General features: G+C 44.8%; 1 long non-coding RNA gene across 1 annotated transcript in view; it reads left to right on the top strand.

Annotated features, from left to right (window-relative positions):
* LOC141095140 (uncharacterized) overlaps positions 1 to 23,089 on the top strand; it is a 145,564-nt gene that overhangs the window by 92,019 nt on the left and 30,456 nt on the right. The gene's annotated exons all lie outside the window — the stretch shown is intronic.

The following is a 23,089-nucleotide window of genomic DNA, read 5'->3' as shown; positions in this document are numbered from 1 at the left end:
AAGGCAGGAGACCACTGCAGCACCATCAGCACCACCACCACCCCAAATGGAGCAGGAAATGGAACATGCTGAGGAGGGGAGGCCAGCAGCAGATGAGAGACGGTAATTATCAAATCCCCCATTCCTCCAAACTAGGGCTATTGAATATCAAGATATTCATTGGCCCTTTGTTTCTCTTTATTCAACAGCCGCCCAATAGATGCAGCAGCAGCAGCAGCAATGGCAGCAGCTGGAACACCACCCACAGCCATGGAGTCTGGCCATCAGGAAGACAGCACATCTTCTTCTGGGAGCCCTCCCTCGCATCGTCAGCGTTTGACGGTAAGTTTTTATTTCCAAAATCCATCATCTCTGTAATATATGTCTATTCATTGCCTTTTATTTCAAAACAGGATTCACAAGATGAAGAGGAGCTCCCAGAAGAAGAAGGAAGGGGTGGACAGACACTTGGAGTGGGCTCACAATTGGTAAGTTTTTTGCATCAAGCGCAGAAACACAACATCACACTACACACAACACATAGAAAACAATGTTCTGCAGACCACACACAGCAAACAAATGCCTACATCCAAAGACATAACATTTTTTGTTTTCTTCTCTAGTCTTCCCAATCTGGTGCTCGGCCAAGAGGTCCTCGCAGTGCCTCCCAGGGTCGTCGGCGACAGCAACGCGGCGGTCACCAGCGTGTAAGTATAAATATTTTTGCTTTGTTTTTTTGCACTTTTTATTTCATTTCTTTTGTGGAGGCTAATTATGTTATTTTTGTCTTTTTCTTTAACAGCCTTCACAGCGTGCTCCCGACTCTGACGGTGAGGATGGAGGACTCGATGTGGACCACCTCATCGATCTCGTCAGAGAAAGGGAGCCGCTCTGGAATATGGCTGACCGCCGCCATGCTGACCTTATCGTTACCCGACGACTCTGGGAGGAAATCTGTTCGCTCCTTGTGGGCCGCTGGGAGGACCTCGATGTTCGGGCCCAGATTAAAGAGCGTAAGTATATACAGTACCGGTTGCTTGATGTAAACCAGTGTTTCCCGAACTCCACTCCTCGTGGTCCCCACGGATCATGTGTTCAGGATTTCTATTTACTATGGAAATCCTGAAAACATGACCCCTGGGGACCATGAGGACTGGAGTTTGTGAAACACTGATGTTGTATACTAACCACTCCTTTCTCGTTTCAGGGAACAGAATTGTGAATCGGTGGCGGTCTGTGAGCGATCGTTTCAAGAAGGAGTTCAATAAAGAGATGCGGGCCCCGAGTGGATCTGGAGGACGCAGGAGCAAGTACAAGTACGCACAAGCCCTGTCGTTCCTCCGGGAAACAATGGTCACTAGAAGGTAAATATTACACACCACATGTGAAAAAAATGTAACTTTTTTTTTTCAGCCAGGGCCATACCATGTCAGTATTTTAATTGTTTTTTTTTCTCTTTATTCCACAGCACGGTGAGCAGCACTCGGGAGCCTGCACGATTGGACCCTTCTGAGGCGATCCCTGAGGAGACCGGCACCGAGGGACACTTCGACCGCCCCGGTACCTCTGCACCTTCCCAGCCTTCCCACACATTCGACCCATCTGTCCCATCCACCAGCACAGGAGCATCGTGGCCGCCTACATTACATGAAGCTGCTGGTGAGGAGATCGCTTTCCCTTTACCCCACCCTTCTGCCCCTGCCACCTCTAGTACACCTGCGGGTACTGGGCGGCAGCGGCAGAGGGGTCAGGAAAAGAGTTATGCGCCAGAGTTCTTGCATCTGAATGCATCTTTCCAGAACTGTCTAAAAGTCTTGTCAGAGCAAATCTCCGCAGGCTTTCAGCAGATCAACTCCAGCATTCTGGAGGTGAAGACACTTCTGCAAACCATGCATTCAGAAGCAAGATCTTCGCCAAACCACACCTTTTTCAGGTCTGTTGTGGAGCGCATGGCAGCACTATCTCCTACCCAGCAGATGCATGTAATGCATTCGTGCCACGGTGCTCTACAGCAGGTTACCTCCCAACCTCCACCTCCCACCACTGTAGTTCCTCCACCTGCACCCCCTCCAGCCACTTTCCATCCTCCCCCTCCTATTACATCTGCACCCCCTCCAGCCACTTTCCATCCTCCCCCTCCTATTACATCTGCACCCCCTCCAGCCACTTTCCATCCCCCCCTCCTATTACATACCAGCAACCTCACCAGTACCAGCAACCTTCCCAGTACCAGCAACCTCCCCAGTACCAGACATCTCCCCACTTCCAGCAACCTGCCCCGTACCAAACTCCTTCCCAGTACCAAACTCCTTCCCCATACAACTTTCCATCAACATCATCTGCTCCTACAGTCCCTGCCCAACCCTCCACTCCACCGCCCACCACCTCTTCTGCCTCCCACATGTCCACCCATTCTGTAGCTTTTTCCACACCATCACCTCTAACTGTTCCTTCCCCACCACGATCCCAGTCCTCTCTCCACACTCCCATTGTCGAAGTGTCCCGCAGCCCCTCCAGCAGTATTTCCACCCCACACTACACAGATTTATGATGTGTTTTGTAATAAAAATGCCCTGTTGGTTTCAAACCTTTATTAAAAAAGTTTTTTTAACTTTAAAAACAGTTTACAAAAAAAAATATTTTAAATAAAAGTTAAATTATTGTTTAAACTGGTTGTCTGTCATTTCTTTCTGCGGCGAAATATGTTTAAAAAAAAATGTTAAATACAGGGTATTTAAAAGGTAAAAAGGTATTCAAAACCAGGTATATAACTGTGGGTAAATTTTAGCTTTTTGCCACAGTTGTGTTCCTGGTTGTGTTTGAAGCAAAGTATTTCACCTGAAAAGTTGTGTTTATTGTTGGTGATTTCCTAACAATGTACACAACTTTTGTTAAAAGGTGAAATACTTTGCATAAAACACAACCAGGTACACACCTGTGGCCTAAAGCTAAAAATAGTAAGACCATGACAAGATAGCCAACTTTGGTTGGCAAAGGTATATACTGTTGGTCCAGAAGGTACACAAGTTTTAGGGCACAAATCTTTCACACTCTGTCATCCTGCCAGTGTACTCTGCCTTGAGGTGACATAAAGTATAGTGCAAAATTGTCCCTCATTACTGAAACCGTCACAGAACTTCTAGTGGTAATATTTCCAATGACAACATCCATCTTCGCCAGTAACTTGCTCTTCTCTCCAACCTGCACTTTCTCCTCTACAACCTGTCAAAGAAGGGCTGTAGGAACATGCTATATATAGTTTTCCAGTAGCCAATCCCGTTCGGAAGGCCACAAGGGTCAATTTTAAAAACCAGATCCGGCGTAATCCGTCGAAAAACGGATAGAAAAACGGATGAACCGGATGAGACGGATCCGGTTTTGTCTGTCAAGAACAAGACGGATCCGACAGAAAACCGGATCCGGCACATCAGGTTTTACTAAACATTTGCCGGATCCGGCATTCCGGCACGACGCCGGATTGCGCCTGACGACGAAAACCTGATGTGTGAAAGTAGCATGCCTCCCAGAGTTCATCTAGATTCTTTGGTTTTGTCTTCCAAGCTTCCTCTTTCATCCTACCCCAAACATGCTCAATGATGCTCGTGACTGGTGACTGGGCTGGCCAGTCCTTGAGCACCTTGATCTTTTTTGCCTGGAGGAACATGGTTGTAGAGATGGATGTATGATATGGAGCACCATCCTGCTGCAGAATTTGACCCCTTTTATGATTTGGAATATAAGAGGTAGCTAATACTTCTTGATATTTTAGGCTACTGATATTGCCTTCCACCATGCAAATATTTCGCATACCCCATACTGAATGTAACCCCAGACCATGATCCTTCCACCCCCAAATTTAACTGTTTTCTGGGTGTAGTTTGGATCCATACGGGCACCAGTAGGTTTCCTGCAGTTTTTGCGGCGGCTGTGGTGTAATTCTACTGAAGATTCATCAGAGAAATCCACCTTCTGCCGCTTTTCCAGTGTCCATCTGTTTAGCGGGCTGTGGGACTTTGCAAATGCCACACAGTTTTTTATTTGCATTTTGTTTAGTGCTGGCTTCTGGGCACTGATTCGATCATGGAGGGCATTTCAAGACAGAATCCTACAAACTTTTCTTGTTGACACAGGGACTTGAGGTGACCAGGCCTGTTGGAGCTCTGCTGCAGTGGAAGAGGGGCTTGCTTTGGATTTTCTAAACAACAAACATTCCTCCTGAGCAGCTGTCTTGCAGGGTCTGCTGGACCTGGGCTTGTCAAACACATCTCCAGTCTCTTCGAATTTTTTTTAATTCTTTGTACTTGACGCTGAGACACATTTAAGGTGCCAGCCACCTGTGCGGTGAATCTGGTCTTCAGCCTCTTGATAATCCAGGCTTTGGTCACAGGGTGGATTTTTGGCATGTTGTTAGAGCTCAAGTTGCAGTTCAAGTGGAGGTCTGAGGTGCTGGGTGTCTTTTTATACACACCCACTAATTAACCGATCATTTACTGAGCACAGGTGAGGATGTAAACTAGGATTGGGTGCACTATATGACCAGGTGACAAAACTTTTGTCTTGCCAAAATCTGACCATTCTGTGTCCATTAAATGATCAATATTTCTGCATTGATGAAAATTTATTTTCTTAACCTAAACCACATTTCAGAAGGTTTCAGCTTTCAAAAGATTAATTTATACAACCAATGGATGAATTTAACATCAGGTTATAAGCTTTTATTTCATAACATGGATAAGCAACATAAATTCTGTTAGGGAGTGTAGAATTAAAATAAAAAATAGTGATATACTCACCTTCCGACGGCCCAGGACTCTTTCCCTCCTCTCACCATGCGCCCGGCAACTTCCGGTCCCAGTAATGCTTTGTGCGAAAGATGACATTGCGCTCTCGCGAGAGTGACGTCATCTCCATTCCTTCACGCTAAGCATTACTGGGACAGAAGATGCCGGGAGCATGGAGAGGAGATTGGGGGCCGTCGGAAGGTGAGTATATCTCTCTGTTTGTAACGGAAATCCCGCGTGCAGAGCACTGTGCCCTCCCGATGCGATAGCATCGGGCCTCCAACTAGTAAACATATATTTTGGGACATGTTATTCTAACTTTAACTTGCTATGTTTTGGGTATTTTAGTATATTATCTTTATTATTATTATAGTCTGAATATCTTTACATTGAGTTTTTTTATAGTTTGCTACTTCCTGTTAAAATAGGCTGCAGATCTCCTATCAAGCCTATATTATTGGGAGAGAGACTCCCGCATGAGAAAAATCTGAAACTTGGATTATTTTACAAATTTCAAATCAAGGTCTCTGAAAATTAATGAAGCTATAAATATTGCTGACAAGAGATAGGTGAGGTGAGTATTTATTTTATTTTTTATTACATTCCATGTCTATTATTTTCTGGAGAGTGTTATGATTGGGTCACCGAGGAGGAAAACAAGACCAAGCTAAGTCACAGAAAGCCAGAGAGGTGGGTAACTAAGCAGATTGCAGACCCCTGATCCTAACCACACAACTAGAAGTAGCCATGGAGCATACCTACGATGATTCTAGATGTCTCGTCACAGCCTGAGGACTAAATAAGTCTAAAGCAAGAAAAGAGGAAAGCTAAACTGCCCCAGAGCAGACCCCAAAGGAATAGACAGCCCCCACACATGTATTGACGGTGAGAGAAGATGAAAACACAAACACAGACGGGAAAATAGGCTGAGCAAACGATGGGGCCCACACTAGCTAGAAAGGACAGGAAAGGAAAGATACTGTCTGCAATCACGCAAAAAAACCCTGCAAAAATGTCCAACACTTCTGATAGCAAAAAACCCTGAAGTCACTAGACTTCACCCACTATATCAGCACTCTGGCATATTCTGAGAACAGAGCAAAAAATAGGCCAATCTAATAAGGGACAAAAAGGAAACTGGCACATACAGTGACATGAGAATGGAAATTCAGCACAGCCCCAGCCGGGGCTGGCTAACCACACAAAAACTGAATAGGCCAAACCAAATCAAGTGTGAACAATAGCAGAGAACACTTAGCTTGAGAAGGCAGGAACTGAACTGGAAACTAGAACCTCAGGAGGCAGGAAACAATCACCAGCATGGGAAGAGTGAGTCGGCTGTCTTAAATCCATTCTGAGACTCCAGATGTCCAATCCTCATCCTCATTATCAGGTGGCAGGTCTCTGTTAATTAGATCAGCTTCATTACCTCCTGCCACCACCAGAGGGAGCCTGGGAAGAGAACTCGCGACTCCTCTGTCAACACAACCAGCTCCTTCACCAGAAACCAGAGGCAGACCAGAAAATGAGTTCACAACAGTACCCCCCTTGAGGAGGGGTCACCGGACCCTCATCCACACCACCAGGCCGATCAGGATGGGCCCGGGGAAAAGCACGAACCAATCTATCGGCATGAATGTCAGAGGCAGAGACCCAAGAATTATCCTCCTGGCCATAACCCTTCCATTTGACCAAATACTGGAGTCTCCGTCTAGCCAAACGAGAGTCCAATATTTTCTCTACCTCATATTCCACATTGCCTTTAACCAATACAGGATCAGGAGGTGCCGCCATAGGAACTACTGGCTCTACAAACCTCTTCAACAGAGATTTATGAAACACGTTATGGAATTTAAACGTAACTGGAAGAGCCAATCGAAAAGAAACAGGATGAAGAATCTCCAAAATCTTATAAGGACCAATAAATCTTGGCTTGAACTTTGGAGATGCAACCTTCATAGAGATATTCTTTGACGACAACCAAACCATATCACCCACATTAAACTGGGGACCAATAGTCCTATGGCGGTTGGAAAACCGCTGGGCCTTTTCCTGAGAGAGGGACAACTTATCCACCACTTGGTCCCAAATCTGCTGCATTCTCTCTACCACAGTGTCCACACTTGGGCAGGTCGAAGATTCCACCTGCCCTGAAGAAAATCGAGGCTGAAACCCAAAGTTACAGAAAAAGGGCGACATCAAAGTGGCAGAACTAGCTCTATTGTTTAGCGCGAATTCGGCCAAGGGCAAAAATGAGACCCAGTCATCCTGATCAGCAGATATAAAACATCTCAAATAGGACTCCAAAGTCTGGTTTGTTCTCTCAGTCTGCCCATTGGTCTAGGGATGAAGCGCAGAGGAGAAAGATAACTGAATTCCCAAATTGGAACAAAAGGCTTTCCAGAATCTGGAAACAAACTGGACACCTCTGTCCAACACAATGTTCTCAGGAATCCCATGCAATCGAACCACCTGTTGTACAAACAAGAGCACCAACTCTGAGGAAGATAGCAACTTTGGAAGTGGTACAAGATGGACGATCTTAGAAAATCTATTACAAATCACCCAGATAACAGTCATCCTCTGACAGACAGGAAGATCAGAAATAAAATCCATTGAGATATGGGTCCATGGCCTCTTGGGCACCGACCGAGAACAAGTCCCACAGGACTGCACAAAATTCATGACATCACGAGATAAGGCAGGTCACCAAAAAGACCGACTCACCAAATCTCTGGTACCAAAAATACCTGGATGACCAGCCAATGCGGAGCAATAACTTCAGACATCACTCTCTTCCTCCACTGGTCAGGAGCATACAATTTTCCCATAGGACAACTGTTGTGAGTTCATTTTCCCCTTCGTCACTGAGGTCTGGTGAACTCCCTATTCTGGTAAAGGAAGGTAATGAGCCTGATTATCAGGCACCTGAGCCTAATGAGGATGACTGGCTGAGTGGAGTCACGGACTGGATATAAGGCTGCCGACGCCCTTCTGCCCTGCGGGTGATTTCTCTGTGGACTTCTAGGACACCAGTCTGATTCCTGCTCCTCTAAAGCTAAGTTTTTTGCTTTGCCTGTTAGCATTTGTTTTTGTTTTCCTTGCTTTTCTGGATTCTGCCATTCCCTGCTGGGGTGAGCTGAATCTCCTTTTGCCTGTTGCTCTGTCTTCAGAATATTCCTGAGTACTGACATAGCTTTTTTTGAAGCCTAGCGTCTTCAGGGCCTTTTTCACTGTCAGTCTGTTGGCTCTTATTTTCATAGGGTTTTTCACGGATTGCAGACAGCAGCCTTCCTGTCCTTTTCTATCTAGTTAGCTTGGGCCCCGTCTTTGCTCAGTCTATCTTTCTGTCTGTGTTAGTGTTTTCATCTTGCTTCACCGTCATTATATGTTGGGGGCTGCCTATTGCTTTGGGGTCTGCTTTGGGGCAGTTTAGATTTCCCCTTTCTTTCTTTAGGCCTATTTAATTCTCCGGCTGTGATCGAGGGGTCTAGGGCATCGTAGGAACCCCCCACGGCTACTGCTAGTTGTGTTGATAGGTTCAGGGGTCTGCAATCCGATAGCTGCCAACTTCTCTGGTTTTCTGGACTTAGCTAGCATTTCTGTTTTTGCCTCCTACGGTGACTCAATCATAACAGAATCACCCGCCATACCGCAGATCCTAGGGTACTCAATAGCAGGCAAGAATTGTGCTTAAAAAAAAAAAAAAAAAAAAGTGTGTGTGTATTCTTTCCTCTATATCTCTGAGGCCGTAGGGGGAATTTTTTTTTTCTCTCAATGGAGATAAAGCAATTGTCTGATTGTGTGGAGCAGCTCGCTGCGGAAGTGCGGGGAATTTCCGCCTACCTTGCTCATTCGCATACTGTTGAACCAAAGATCCCTACACCTGATGTATTTTTTGGGGATCGATCTAAATTTTTGAGTTTCAAAAATAATTGTAAATTATTTTTTGCCTTGAAGCCTAACTCGTCAGGGAGCGCCGCGCAGCAGGTTAAAATTGTCATCTCTTTGCTGCGTGGCGATCCCCAGGATTGGGCGTTTTCTTTGAAACCAGATGATCCTATTCTGACTAATGTGAACGCATTCTTTCAAGCTTTGGGGTTGTTGTATGACAAACCTAATGCTATTGATCAGGCTGAAAAGACCCTGTTGGCATTGAACCAGGGTCGAGATTCTGCAGAGTTGTACTGTCAAAAGTTCCGAAAGTGGGTGGTCCTTACTACCTGGAATGATAATGCCTTGGCTGCTCTCTTTCGGAAGGGTTTGTCAGAAGCCGTAAAAGATACTATGGTGGGATTTCCTGTTCCCTCTGGTCTGGACGATTCTATGTCATTAGACATTCAGGTTGATCGGCGTTTACGTGAACGCAGGATTGCACGAGAGGTGTTGCCACCGGTTTAACAGACGTCTGAACCTATGCAATGTGATAGAGTATTGTCTAAGGCGCAACGTCATGAGTTCAGAAGGCGTAATAAGCTGTGTTTGTTCTGTGGAGATGCCTCGCATATTATTTCTGTTTGTCCTAAACGAGAGAAACGCTTTGCACACACGTTTTCTGTTGGTGTTGTTCAACCTAAGTTTCTTCTGGCAATTACTCTGATCTGCTCCCTGTCCACATTTTCCACCAAGGCTTTTGTGGATTCGGGAGCAGCGCTAAACCTAATGGACTTGGATTTTGCTAAACGTTGTGGATTTCCGATGACACCTCTGCAGACGCCTATCCCTTTGAGGGGGATTGATGCTACCCCTTTGGCTAAAAATAAACCTCAGTTTTGGACCCAGGTGGTCATGCGAGTCGCCCCAGGCCATCAAGAAAATTGCAGATTTTTGGTGTTGCATGGTCTGCATGATGCCGTTGTTCTGGGGTTTCCCTGGTTGCAAATTCATAATCCAGTTTTGGATTGGAAATCTGTGTCTGTGGTGAGTTGGGGTTGTCGGTGTGCCTTTAGTGAGGCTCCGGTTTTTTCCACCTCTCCTCAGTCGCATGATGTTCCTGACTATTTGGCGGACTTTTATGATGTATTTAGTGAGAATGAGTCTGCGTCCTTGCCTCCTCATAGGAGTTATGACTGTGCAATTGAACTAAGCCCGGGGTGTAAATTTCCCAAGGGTCGGCTCTTCAATTTATCTGTACCCGAGCACGAGGCTATGCGGTCCTATATTAAGGAGGCGTTGGAGAAGGGTCATATTAGACCATCCTCTTCACCCTTAGGTGCCGGGTTTTTTTTAAGGCCTTGTATTGATTATCGTGCCCTCAATAAAATTACTATTAAATATCAGTATCCGTTACCCCTGATTTCTGATCTATTCTCTAGAGTTAGAGGTGCTTGCTGGCTTACCAAGCTTGACCTCAGGGGGGCGTATAATCTTATCCGCATTAAGCAGGGGGATGAATGGAAGACGGCGTTTAATACTCCGGAGGGACATTTTGAGTACCTGGTGATGCCTTTTGGGCTCACTAATGCCCCTTCTGTCTTCCAGTGCTTCATGAACAATATTTTCCGAGACTTTGTCGATAAATTTTTGATTATCTATCTGGATGATATTTTGATCTTCTCCAAGGATTGGGATTCTCATGTGGAACATATTCGGACTGTGTTCCGGATCTTGAGGGAGAATTCCCTGTATGTCAAAGGATCGAAATGCCTTTTTGGAGTACAGAGGATTTCATTTTTGGGATTTATTTTGTCTCCGTCAACTATTGAAATGGACCTGGCCAAGGTACAGGCCATTTATGATTGGGTTCAGCCCACTTCTTTGAAGGCCCTCCAGAAGTTTTTGGGTTTTGCAAATTTTTATAGGAAATTTATAGCAAAATTTTCTAGTATTGCCAAGCCATTGACTGATCTGACTAAGAAGGGTGCTGATGTGTTGAATTGGTCTCCGGAGGCTGTTGCATCCTTTCAGGAGCTGAAGCGAAGATTTACCTCCGCCCCGGTTTAGCGGCAACCTGATGTCTCACTCCCGTTCCAGGTAGAGGTGGATGCTTCCGAGATTGGTGCAGGAGCTGTTTTGTCCCAAAAGGATCCTGTAACATCTAAAATGAATCCCTGTGCTTTCTTTTCCCGAAAGTTCTCTCCATCTGAACGTAACTATGATGTGGGGAATCGGGAACTGTTGGCCATGAAATGGGCATTTGAGGAGTGGAGACATTGGTTGGAGGGAGCTAAACATCAAGTTGTGGTCCTCACTGACCACAAGAATTTGATTTACCTAGAGTCGGCTAAACGCTTGAACCCTAGACAGGCTAGGTGGGCCTTGTTTTTTACACGTTTTGATTTTGTGGTCTCTTTTCTTCCTGGAACTAAGAATGTCAAGGCAGACGCCCTCTCTAGGAGTTTCTTTGCTGATTCTCCTGTGGTGACCAAGCCTGCTACCATTTTAGGCGAAGGGGTAGTTCTTTCTGCCATCTCGCCCGATTTGAGACGTGCTCTGGAAGAGTTCCAGGAGGACAAACCTGAGCGTTGTCCCAGTGGAAAGTTGTATGTTCCTGACCAGTGGAAGAAGAGAGTGATGTCTGAAGTTCATTGCTCTGCATTGGCTGGTCATCCAGGTATTTTTGGTACTAGAGATCTGGTGAGTCGCTCTTTTTGGTGGCCCACCTTGTCTCATGATGTCAGGAATTTTGTGCAGTCCTGTGGGACTTGCTCCCGGTCTAAATCTTGTTCTCGCTCTAGTGCGTTGTTGATGCCTTTGCCGGTCCCCAGGAGGCCATGGACCCATATTTCAATGGATTTCATCTCTGATATGCCGGTCTCTCAAAGAATGACTGTTATTTGAGTGATTTGTGATAGGTTCTCTAAGATGGTTCATCTTGTACCACTCCCTAAGTTGCCATCTTCCTCTGAGTTGGTGCCCCTGTTTTTGCAACAGGTGGTTCGCTTACACGGGATTCCTGAGAACATTGTATCTGACAGAGGAGTTCAGTTTGTGTCTAGATTTTGGAGGACTTTCTGTTCCAAGCTGGGAATTCAGTTGTCCTTCTCCTCTGCTTTTCACCCTCAGACCAATGGGCAGACAGAGAGAACAAACCAGACCTTGGAGTCGTATTTGAGATGTTTTTTTTCAGCTGATCAGGATGATTGGGTTTCATTTTTGCCCTTGGCCGACTTTGCATTAAATAATAGAGCTAGTTCTGCCACTTTGATGTCACCTTTTTTTTGTAACTTTGGGTTTCATCCTCGATTTTCTTCAGGGCAGGTGGAGCCTTCTGCCTGCCCAGGTGTTGACACTGTGGTGGAGAGAATGCACCAGATCTGGGACCAAGTGGTGGATAAGTTATCTCTCTCCCAGGAAAAGGCGCAGCGGTTTTCCAATCGACATAGGACCATTGGTCCCCAGTTTAAGATTGGTGATATGGTGTGGTTATAATCAAAAAATATTGCTATGAAGGTGGCTTCTCCTAAGTTTAAGCCTAGATTTATTGGACCTTACAAGATTTTGGAGATTATTAATCCGGTCTCTTTTCGTTTGGCTTTTCCTGTCACATTTAAAATCCATAATGTGTTCCATAAGTCCTTGTTGAAGAGGTTTGTTGAACCAGTTGTTCCTGGGGTGGCACCTCCAGACCCTGTATTGGCTGAAGGTAACATGGAATATGAGGTAGAGAAAATACTGGATTCCCGTTTGGCTAGACGGAGACTCCAGTATTTGGTTAAGTGGAAGGGTTATGGTCAGGAGGATAATCCCTGGGTCTCTGCCTCTGATATTCATGCCAAAAGATTGGTGCGTGCCTTTCATCGGGCTCACCCTGATCGCCCTGGTGGCGTGGTTGAGGGTTCGGTGACCCCTCCTCAAGGGGGAGGTACTGTTGTGAGTTCATTTTCCCCTTCGTCACTGAGGTCTGGTGAACTCCCTATTCTGGTAAAGGAAGGTAATGAGCCTGATTATCAGGCACCTGAGCCTAATGAGGATGACTGGCTGAGTGGAGTCACGGACTGGATATAAGGCTGCCGACGCCCTTCTGCCCTGCGGGTGATTTCTCTGTGGACTTCTAGGACACCAGTCTGATTCCTGCTCCTCTAAAGCTAAGTTTTTTGCTTTGCCTGTTAGCATTTGTTTTTGTTTTCCTTGCTTTTCTGGATTCTGCCATTCCCTGCTGGGGTGAGCTGAATCTCCTTTTGCCTGTTGCTCTGTCTTCAGAATATTCCTGAGTACTGACATAGCTTTTTTGAAGCCTAGCGTCTTCAGGGCCTTTTTCACTGTCAGTCTGTTGGCTCTTATTTTCATAGGGTTTTTCACGGATTGCAGACAGCAGCCTTCCTGTCCTTTTCTATCTAGTTAGCTTGGGCCCGTCTTTGCTCAGTCTATCTTTCTGTCTGTGTTAGTGTTTTCATCTTGCTTCACCGTCATTATATGTTGGGGCTGCCTATTGCTTTGGGGTCTGCTCTGGGGCAGTTTAGATTTCCCCTTTCTTTCTTTAGGCCTATTTAATTCTCTGTCTGTGATCGAGGGGTCTAGGGCATCGTAGGAACCCCCCACGGCTACTGCTAGTTGTGTTGATAGGTTCAGGGGTCTGCAATCCGATAGCTGCCAACTTCTCTGGTTTTCTGGACTTAGCTAGCATTTCTGTTTTTGCCTCCTACGGTGACTCAATCATAACAGACAACGCTCAGGTTTATCCTCCTGAAATTCCTCCAGGGTGAGTCTCAAATCGGGCGAGATGGCAGAAAGAACTACCCCCTCACCTAGGATGGTAGCAGGCTTAGTCACAACAGGGGAATCAGCAAGGAAACTCCTAGAGAGGGCATCTGCCTTGACATTCTTAGTGCCAGGAAGAAAAGAGACCACAAAATTAAAACGCGTGAAAAACAAGGCCCACCTAGCCCGTCTAGGATTCATGCGATTGGCCGACTCAAGATAAATCAGATTCTTGTGGTCGGTGAGGATCACAACTTGATGTCTAGCTCCCTCCAACCAATGTCTCCACTCTTCAAATGCCCATTTCATGGACAATAATTCCCGATTCCCCACATCATAATTGCGTTCAGATGGGGAGAACTTTTGAGAAAAGAAGGCACAGGGATTCATTTTAGAAGTCACAGGATCTTCTTGGGACAAAACAGCTCCTGCACCAATCTCAGAAGCATCTACCTCCACCTGAAATGGAAGTGAGACATCAGGTTGCCGTAAAACCGGAGCAGAAGTGAATCTCCGCTTAAGCTCCTGAAATGCCGAGACAGCCTCTGGAAACCAATTCAGCACATCAGCGTCCTTCTTGGTCAGATCAGTCAGTGGTTTGACAATACCAGAAAAATTACCTATAAATTTATGATAGAAATTAGCAAAACCAAAAAACTTCTGGAGAGCCTTCAAACAAGTGGGCTGAACCCAATCATAAATGGCCTGTACCTTGGCCGGGTCCATTTCAATAGTCAACGGAGACAAAAGAAATCCCAAAAATGAAATCCTCTGTACACCAAAGAGGCATTTAGATCCCGTAACATACAGGGAATACTCCCTCAAAATCCGAACACAGTCATGTTCGACATGAGAATCCCAATCACTGTAAAAAAGATCAAAATGTCATCCAGATACTGTAGATGATCAAAAACGTATCCACAAAGTCCCGGAAAACAACATTCATAAAGGATTGGAAGACAGAAGGGGCATTAGTGAGCTCAAAAGGCATCACCAGGTACTCAAAATGTCCCTCCGGAGTATTAAACACCGTCTTCCATTCATCCCGGTGCTTGATGCGAATAAGATTATACGCCCCCCTGAGGTCAAGCTTAGTAAACCAGCAGGCACTTTTAACTCTAGAGAATAAATCAGAAATGAGGGGTAACGGGTACTGATATTTAACCGTCATTTTGTTAAGGGAACGATAGTCAACACAAGGCCTTAATGAACCATCTTTCTTGGCCACAAAAAAAACAACACCTAAGGGTGAAGAGGATGGTCTATTATGACCCTTCTCCAACGACTCCTTAATATAAGATCGCATAGCATCATGTTCGGGTACTGATAAGTTGAGAAGCCGCCCCTTGGGAAATTTACACCCAGGCATCAACTCAATTGCACAGTCATAACTCCTATGAGGAGGCAAAGATGCAGATTTACTCTCACTAAATACATCAGAAAAATCAGCCAAATAATCAGGAATATCATGAGACTGAGGAGAGGTGGAGAAAACAGGAGTGTCCCTAAGAACACACTGACAACCCCAACTCACCACAGACACAGATTTCCAATCCAAAACTGGATTATGAGTTTGCAACTAGGGAAAACCCAGAACAATAGTATCATGCAGATTGTGCAGCACCAAAAATTTACAATTTTCTTGGTGGTCTGGGGCGACCCGCATTATCACCTGGGTCCAAAACTGTGGTTTATTCTCTGCCAAAGGAGTAGCATCAATAGCCCTCAAAGGAATAGGCATCCGCAGAGGTATCATGGGGAAACCACAATGTTTAGCAAAGTCCAAATCCATCAGATTAAAGCTGCTCCTGAATCTACAAAAGCCTTAGAGGAAAATGTGGATGAGGAGCAGATCAGAGTAATTGCCAAAAGAAATTTAGGTTGTACACTGCCCACAGCAAATGTGTGTGCAAAACGTTTCTCTCATTTAGGGCAGACAGAAATAGTATGAGAGGCACCTCCACAGAAAAAACACAGCTTATTACGCCTTCTAAACTCCTGACGTTGCGCCCTAGACAAAACCCTATCACATTGCATAGGTTCAGACGTTTGTTCAAAAGATGGCAACGCCTCTCATGTAGTTTTACGTTCAATAGCATTAGGTTCATCATACAACAACCCCAAGGCTTGAAAAAATGTGTCCACATTAGTCAGAATAGGATTTTCAGGTGTCAGAGAAAAAGCTCAATCCTGGGGATCGCCGCGCAGCAAGGAGATGACAATTTTAACCTGCTGCGCAGAGCTCCCCGATGAATTAGGCTTCAAGGCAAGAAATAATTTGCAATTATTCTTAAAATTCAAAAATTTAGACCGATCCCCACAAAACACATCAGGAGTAGGGATTTTTGGTTCAACAGCATGTGACTGAGCGAGATAGGCAGAAATTCCCCGCACTTCAGCAGCAAGATGCTCCACACGATCAGACAATTGCTTAATCTCCATTAAAGAAACAATCCTCCTACGGCCCCAGAGAAAAAGAGGAAAAAATACATATAAAAAAAATTCTGACACTTTTTTTTTTTTTTTAACAATTCTTTCCTGCTTTTGAGTACCCTAGAATCTGCAGTATGGCTGGTGATTCTGCTATGATTGGGTCACCGAGGAGGAAAACAAGACCAAGCTAAGTCACAGAAAACCAAAGAGGTTGGTAACTAAGCGGATTGCAGACCCCTGATCCTAACCACACAACTAGAAGTAGCCGTGGAGCGTACCTACGAAGATTCTAGATGCCTCGTCACAGACGGAGGACTAAATAAGCCTAAAGCAAGAAAAGGGGAAATCTAAACTGCCCCAGAGCAGACCAGATAAAAACACACAAACACAGATAGGAAAATAGGCTGAGCAAACGATGGGGCCCACACTAACTAGAAAGGACAGGAAAGGAAAGATAGTGTCTGAAATCACGCCAAAAAACCCTGCAAAAATGTCCTAAACTTCTGATAGCAAAAAACCCTGAAGTCACTAGACTTCACCCACTATATCAGCACCAATCTAATAAGGGACAGAAAGCAAGCTGGCACATACAGTGACATAAGAATGGAAATTCAGCACAGCCCCAGCCGGGGCTGGCTGACCACACAAAAACTGAATAGACCAAACCAAATCAAGTGTGAACAATAGCAGAGAACACTTATCTTGAGAAAGCAGAAACTGAACTGGAAACTAGAACCTCAGGAGGCAGGAAAAAATCACCAGCATGGGAAGAGAGAGTCAGCTGTCTTAAATCCATTCTGAGACTCCAGATGTCCAATCCTCGTCCTCATTATCAGGTGGCAGGTCTCTGTTAATTAGATCAGCTTCATTACCTCCTGCCACCACCAGAGGGAGCCCGGGAAGAGAACTCACGACTCCTCTGTCAACACAACCAGCTCCTTCACCAGAAACCAGAGGCAGACCAGAAAATGAGTTCACAACAGGAGAGTCTCTATAGCAAAATAAAGGTATGGGAGTAAAATTGCCTTAATTATATCCCGGTGCTGTCGAGGAAGAATCATGGATCCACCATTCCTTCTTGGTCGAACCTGGATATCAACACTGCAATTTTTCTCCCATCCTTTGATTCTCCTCTCCACCCATTGGATGTGAGTGCAATGGCTGGAGCACCAGCCTTTCATTATTTGGTTCTATAATTGCATCGGAGTTGTGCCGCAAACCACCCATTCAGGAGAATGACATGCACCCTGATACCCTGTCCATCACTCTGCGGTAATACACAGGGACTAACCCTTGTTTATCTCTTGTTTTTTTCCAGAGCAGAATATGGAACATTTAATTTGCATGAAAAAGGCTTCGCTGTGTATGAAATTTACCTGTAAAAGCTGCACAATTTGGCAAACTTGTATGTTGGCAGCTTTGATCATCTATGCTGATGACTGAAACTTAGTGCTAAATAAGTCAGTAGGAATACAGCATTCCTGAAATAGTCGGTGCTCGGATAACCCAACCCAAATCAATAAATAGAAAGAATCCGGCATTCAAAAGGAGGATATGGTGAAACTTAGGGCCGCTTTATTCATTAAAAATAACCATAAAAAACATTTTTTTTTGTATGTTCGCAGCCTTCAAGAGCACTAATTATACTTTCTAGCATCAGATTTACCTGTAGTGTATCTTTATCCAAACGTAATTTAAGGGATTATGATATGCAATAAAACTGCATGTAAGAGATCTTGAGAAAATAATTCAGTAAAATTCACCCGCTGCCTTGTATAGATTGAACAAATTATCTGAAAATCCACATAATTTTATAAGAAGATGGTTTACTAGAAACGGTACACTCTTACAGGGAATATTGTTCATATTGTAGCAACATTAAATATAATAAATTCCAATAATGGTATTTTCCATTCCTTTTGACATTCAGAAGTTACCGTTATAGCCGTAACAAATCAGTTTAGAATATTCTGTTACTGGAAAAATAATTATTGCACATATTAGTCCTTTTATTTATAAAGTGTCAAAATAATTTACAGCCCTTTCAGAAAATCCAAAAAGGAACCAACAAAATAAAGGATCATGTCAAGAGCCAACAATAGAAAAAAATATAAAAATGTACAGATTCTTTAAAAAGAAATAAGCAAGTTATGTTATAAAGTATACCAGGCAAACTACTGCATAAATGTTGTAAACAAATGGGAAGGTTGGGTTACAATATACATATTTCACCTTTTAGGATACTCTCGGAAAATACTAGAATATTATATTGTTTTTAATTTGTGTGTTTTTGTTTTTCCTTTTAATAGTTTCTTTTTATATAGCGGACGTCATCTTTGCATATACCTTATGTCTTGGCACTTCTTATAAAATCGCCATGATGATCTACCCACCTCTTGATGTCGGATGTGACGTCGAGGGTCCATGGGAAGCCCCACCTCCACACACTCTGCAGACGCGGCAGGAAGTTTCACAGCCTCGCTGTGCCTATTTGTGGCCTGCATTCATGGCGGTGTATTTAAGGATGGCGCTAGGGACACATAGTGCACTGCCTCCGAGGAAGCCATAGCGAAACGTGCGTCGGGGCACTAGCGCTTTGGACTGGGCCCAGGCATGGGTAAGGATGGAATGGGGCTATTTTTTAGAGCTTGAGGTGCTGCACACTGATCGTTACTTAGGGGGAAACTAACTTATGTGGATATATTGGTATGATTTGATCAGAATTACACGCTATGTTATAACATTAAAAACTTTCCCTGCCTCCTATCCCCCTTACTTCTGCCTGTGTTTGATGTTGATACCTTTGGGCTGTGCAAAATAATGTATCATGCAGTTACGTATTGCACTATGCACTTTGGCATGTAATGTTTACTTAGTTGCACACCTGCATATATTCATTAGTATGCCCTCCACGGCTTTATGGTTGTATTGTTGCCTGCTCGTTCTTTAACATGCTATTTATTAGCACTAATTTTTGTTTTTTAGTACATTGGTGGTAATAGGATCATAAAACTCTCTGTTGCTCTGCATGTATTTTAAACTATTACATAAATGCAGAGGAGGAGAATCTGTTCTAGTCATTTGGAGATTCTACAGGTGGACGATTGCTTATCGTTATAACACAGGTATTGGAGGTGTCTCTGAAATGCTGCCATCATTCCATGTCTAGTTCTAACAAGGATCAGTGAATCTGTCGAAATTCGAATTTGGAAAATTCAGTCTAATTATGCTGAGAAATGTACTTGATGCAATTTGAATGTTATTCTTTAAAGTGTCTACGTAACCCAAAGCGTAGGTAAACAAAATAAAAAAAATACTTACCTGGCCCTCACCTGTCTCGCCATCCTGTTCTACTCCAGTGCAGTCTTCTTTTTCACTCTATTGCCATCTCTTCTGTCCAATGTGGCATCTTCTTCAGTCTAAGGCTGTGTGCACACGCTGCGGATTTTGCTGCGGTGTACAGTACCATGATTCCCTATGGGAATCAAAAACCGCAATGCAGACGGTGCGGAATTTTCCGCGCGGATTATCTGCGGTTTTCAATCCGCAGAAAGAATTGACATGTCAATTCTTTCTGCAGATTCCCCTGTGGTTTGCCATCTCCTCCATTGAGGAGATGAAAAACCGCAGGGCAAAACCGCAGAGCAATCCGCAGGTAAAACCGCAGGTATTTTGACCTGCGGTTTCACCTGCGGATTTTACAAAATCCGCGCGGATGAATCCGCACCTAATCCGCAGCGTGTGCACACAGCCTAATGCTGCCTCTTCCTCTGGCACCTGGCACCTTTGTAATGGTGGTCCGAGACATGGACAAGACATATAAAGACATTGTGGGGCCAGGTGAGATTTGGAGACCCACAGCTAATAAAAGAAAAACAATTCAGATTATGAGAAATCACATTTTATTTTTTATTTGATGTGAACTTGATTTGTCTACAAGTCACACATAACACAATATAAATGCTAAAGTCATCTGGCATCTAACGTAGCACTTTCAATGTCACATCGGGTTACGAATAAGAAGTATCGCTTCGAAACACGTCAACCGAGACATTAAGTTTCTCTTGGGACTTTCTCCTCGGACAATATATTCATCCATTCTAGAATATGAATTTTTCCCTGGAATCATGTTTTAATTCATAAAAATAAAATTTAGGATTTCGTTTGAAGTGCTGTATCTACCGCCTTCCTTCTCTTTATGGACTACCTTTCCTTGGACTTGGGATCCTGTGCACGCGTGGATAGGTGAGCTGATCATACCATTTTTTCTATTAGGCCGGGGTCACACTAGAGAGGAATATGGACGAGTGAGAGGCGTTAAAAGCACACATTACACACGGACAAATGATCCTCTATGGGGCAGCTCCCAACAGCCGTACAATTCTCGCCCATATTCTACGGTCCGTGCCAATCGCAGCATGCTGCGATTGTCAGCGTACTACGCCCGTAGTACGCCAATGCATGTCTATGGGTGCGCAAAAAAAATGGATTACACACGGACCACACGTTTGACTTGCAAGAAATACGCAGGTCTTTTGGCAGGTGACAGGAAATGGGCCAATCCATCATCAGGAAGCTTAGACATGCAAATGAGCTCAAAAAGCGCTCCAGACATCCAGGAAATACACCTCCACGGAGTCCTGCAGCATCAAGGCGCCATATTTTCTCATTGTGGAGATGCTGATTGTCTTAGTGCAGTAGCAGCCAGAAATCTGGGACCAACGTGATGCCCATTATACCAACCGGGCAAAAAGGAGGCGTCATGGAGGCGCACATGTCACCAGATGTTCCATGATTTTGGTGATCGGCCCCGTGAGGAGCAGCAGCAACTGAGTAAGTACAACCCAAACACTGTTTAAAATTACCTCACTTCAAAAAATGCATTTAGAATCACCCCCCCACTTCCTAAGCTCCTCATCCTCCTAGCCAACCAAGTTATTAAGTGTAGTTATTTGATACATGAACTATTGTGCCCCTGTGTATCTGGCCTGGATGCCCCAATTACATATGCCACCCTGGGTAGAAAGCACACCCCAGAATGCCACATGCCTAGGCTACTGGTATCAAATTTGACCTATAAAATATGTGAAATTGAGAATATTTCCTGTCATATTGCAGTGGAAGATGTGATGAGACGCTGGCGCAGCATCCGCGACCAATACAGGTGGGAACGTCAGCAGCGCTCCAGGAGAGGTGATGCGGGCCACATAAAGAGGAAATACATCTATTATGACCGCCTCTCCTTAATCGCTCCTATTCTGGATCTGAGACCGCAAGTAGATACCTCACACCACATTACACAGATACTTTACAGGGCCAAAAAAATTGATTTATTTTTGGCTCTGTTCTATTTCATAACAGAACTCAGTCCAACCTTACGGAGAGAGGAACTGGCTCAGATACCGGGCCCATCACAGATCCTGGGTCTGTAGGGGATGAGGTGGCTGGCCCATCTTCTCCCCCTCCAAGAAGCATGGGTGAAGATTCCTCTCAGGAAAACCCCACCACCAGGACCACATCCACAAGCAGGACCATCTGCTGCTGCACCATCAGCCATACAGGAGGAGCAGGGCAATATGAGCAGCAGCCCAACTGGCCAGATCCGGGGCTCCCCACAGCTTGCTGGACCATCCCAGCGACGAAGAAGAAGGCGCCATATCCCTGCCCAAGATACCCGTACCAATGTGGACACAGGGGTACTTAACTATCTGGCTAGAGTCAATAATGATGATGGTGAGAAGGCATACTCACGCAGCCCGGCCCTTTATCTTCGTGCCCTTTCCCATTAGGTGAGGCTCCGTATTCAAGGATGTTTTCAGATCCTGCTTGATGCAAGCACACACCCCAATACCCCATATGAGTTATTTGAATATCTGGAGAGGTGGCAGCTTTCACCCAGAAATCTAATGCGCCTTAGACACCCCACACACATGCTTGCTCAAGCAGGCTCTGAGGATCCTCAAATACGTGGGCCTACACCTCACCCCCTTCCTCCCCCTACCCAACCTTTCCAATAGCAGCCACATATATCAGGCTCTAGCCAACCTCACCAATATAGCCACTTGTTCCCACCCAGTGTTGGAGGCTGGTCCCAACCTGGTTGGGGACAACATGGCTATATTGGTGGGTATGAGACGCGGGCCTACCAGCCCCAACAAGAGACCCCTCTCCAGTATCACTCTGGCCAGTACCAAGCACAATCCCAGGAGGCAGTACACTACCCACATCATGGGCAACAGTATGCCCCCACACAGGGCGATGGCCAAGTTGGGCAAAGTAGCCAACAGCAAACACAGGCTGGTCTTCCACCTTCTCCTCCCCCGACGTACCAAAACTTATAATATTGCCATTTTGTTATTGCCTAATGGTATTTTGTTTGTTTTATAAGTCCGAAAATGTTAATTGTACCCAATTTTCACATCTGCACAAAGGCCAATTTGGCCCATTGCCACATTTCTCATATGGCAATAATATGTTTTGCTTAAAAAAAAAAGGCAAAAGTAAATATATGTCTACTACATTTTACGTCTCTGTCTCAATTCTAAAAAAAGGTGTCAGCATACTAACAAACGCTTACTAATGCAATTAAACAGTCATAGAATCATAAGGAGTTTAAATATATATTTAGACAGACATAAACCAAAAAATTATAACATAGACACAGCATGCTCTTGCCAAGAAGTTTCCCCCTCTGGTGACATAAAGTAATTTGTGAAAATATCACGCACTTTGAGCCCAGAGAGCGGTTTACGTTGAGGGTTGATAGGTGGTCTCGCCCTACACACATTGTCCGACCCACGCACAACACCAGCAGAGGAGGAACAATCATGTATCCTGGTAAAGTTAACAACTTCATTAACATTTTGTTCACTCAGCTGAATGGCAGACTGGAGTACCCGCCATTTGGCACAAAGAATGCCAAAGGAACACTCCACCAGTCGCCGAGCACGTGATAGGCGCAAGTTAAAAATTCTGCGCCGGTGGTCCAGGTTGCGCCGGGGATATGACCTCATGACATTGCGCATTAACTGAAACGCCTCATCTGCCACAAGGACATAAGGGACTGATTCTTGAGTGGAGCCTGGTAGCTGGCGTGGTAGTGGTAGATCCAACTGGTTGGTGCGTAGCCGCCGACCCGTAATGGAAGTATTGAAGACTCTACAGTCTCCCGTCCTTCCATAGGCCCCAATGTCAACAATTATAAACTTGTATTGAGGGTCGGCCAGAGCCAACAATACAACAGAAAAGTATTGTTT

Source organism: Dendrobates tinctorius, unplaced genomic scaffold (assembly GCF_039654945.1).
Source record: "Dendrobates tinctorius isolate UK_male_01 unplaced genomic scaffold, ASM3965494v1 ptg000067l, whole genome shotgun sequence".
In the NCBI taxonomy this organism is placed as follows: Eukaryota; Metazoa; Chordata; class Amphibia; order Anura; family Dendrobatidae; genus Dendrobates; species Dendrobates tinctorius.
The sequence above is the reverse complement of the archived record's forward strand: the minus strand, read 5'-3'. Positions and strand labels throughout refer to the sequence as shown.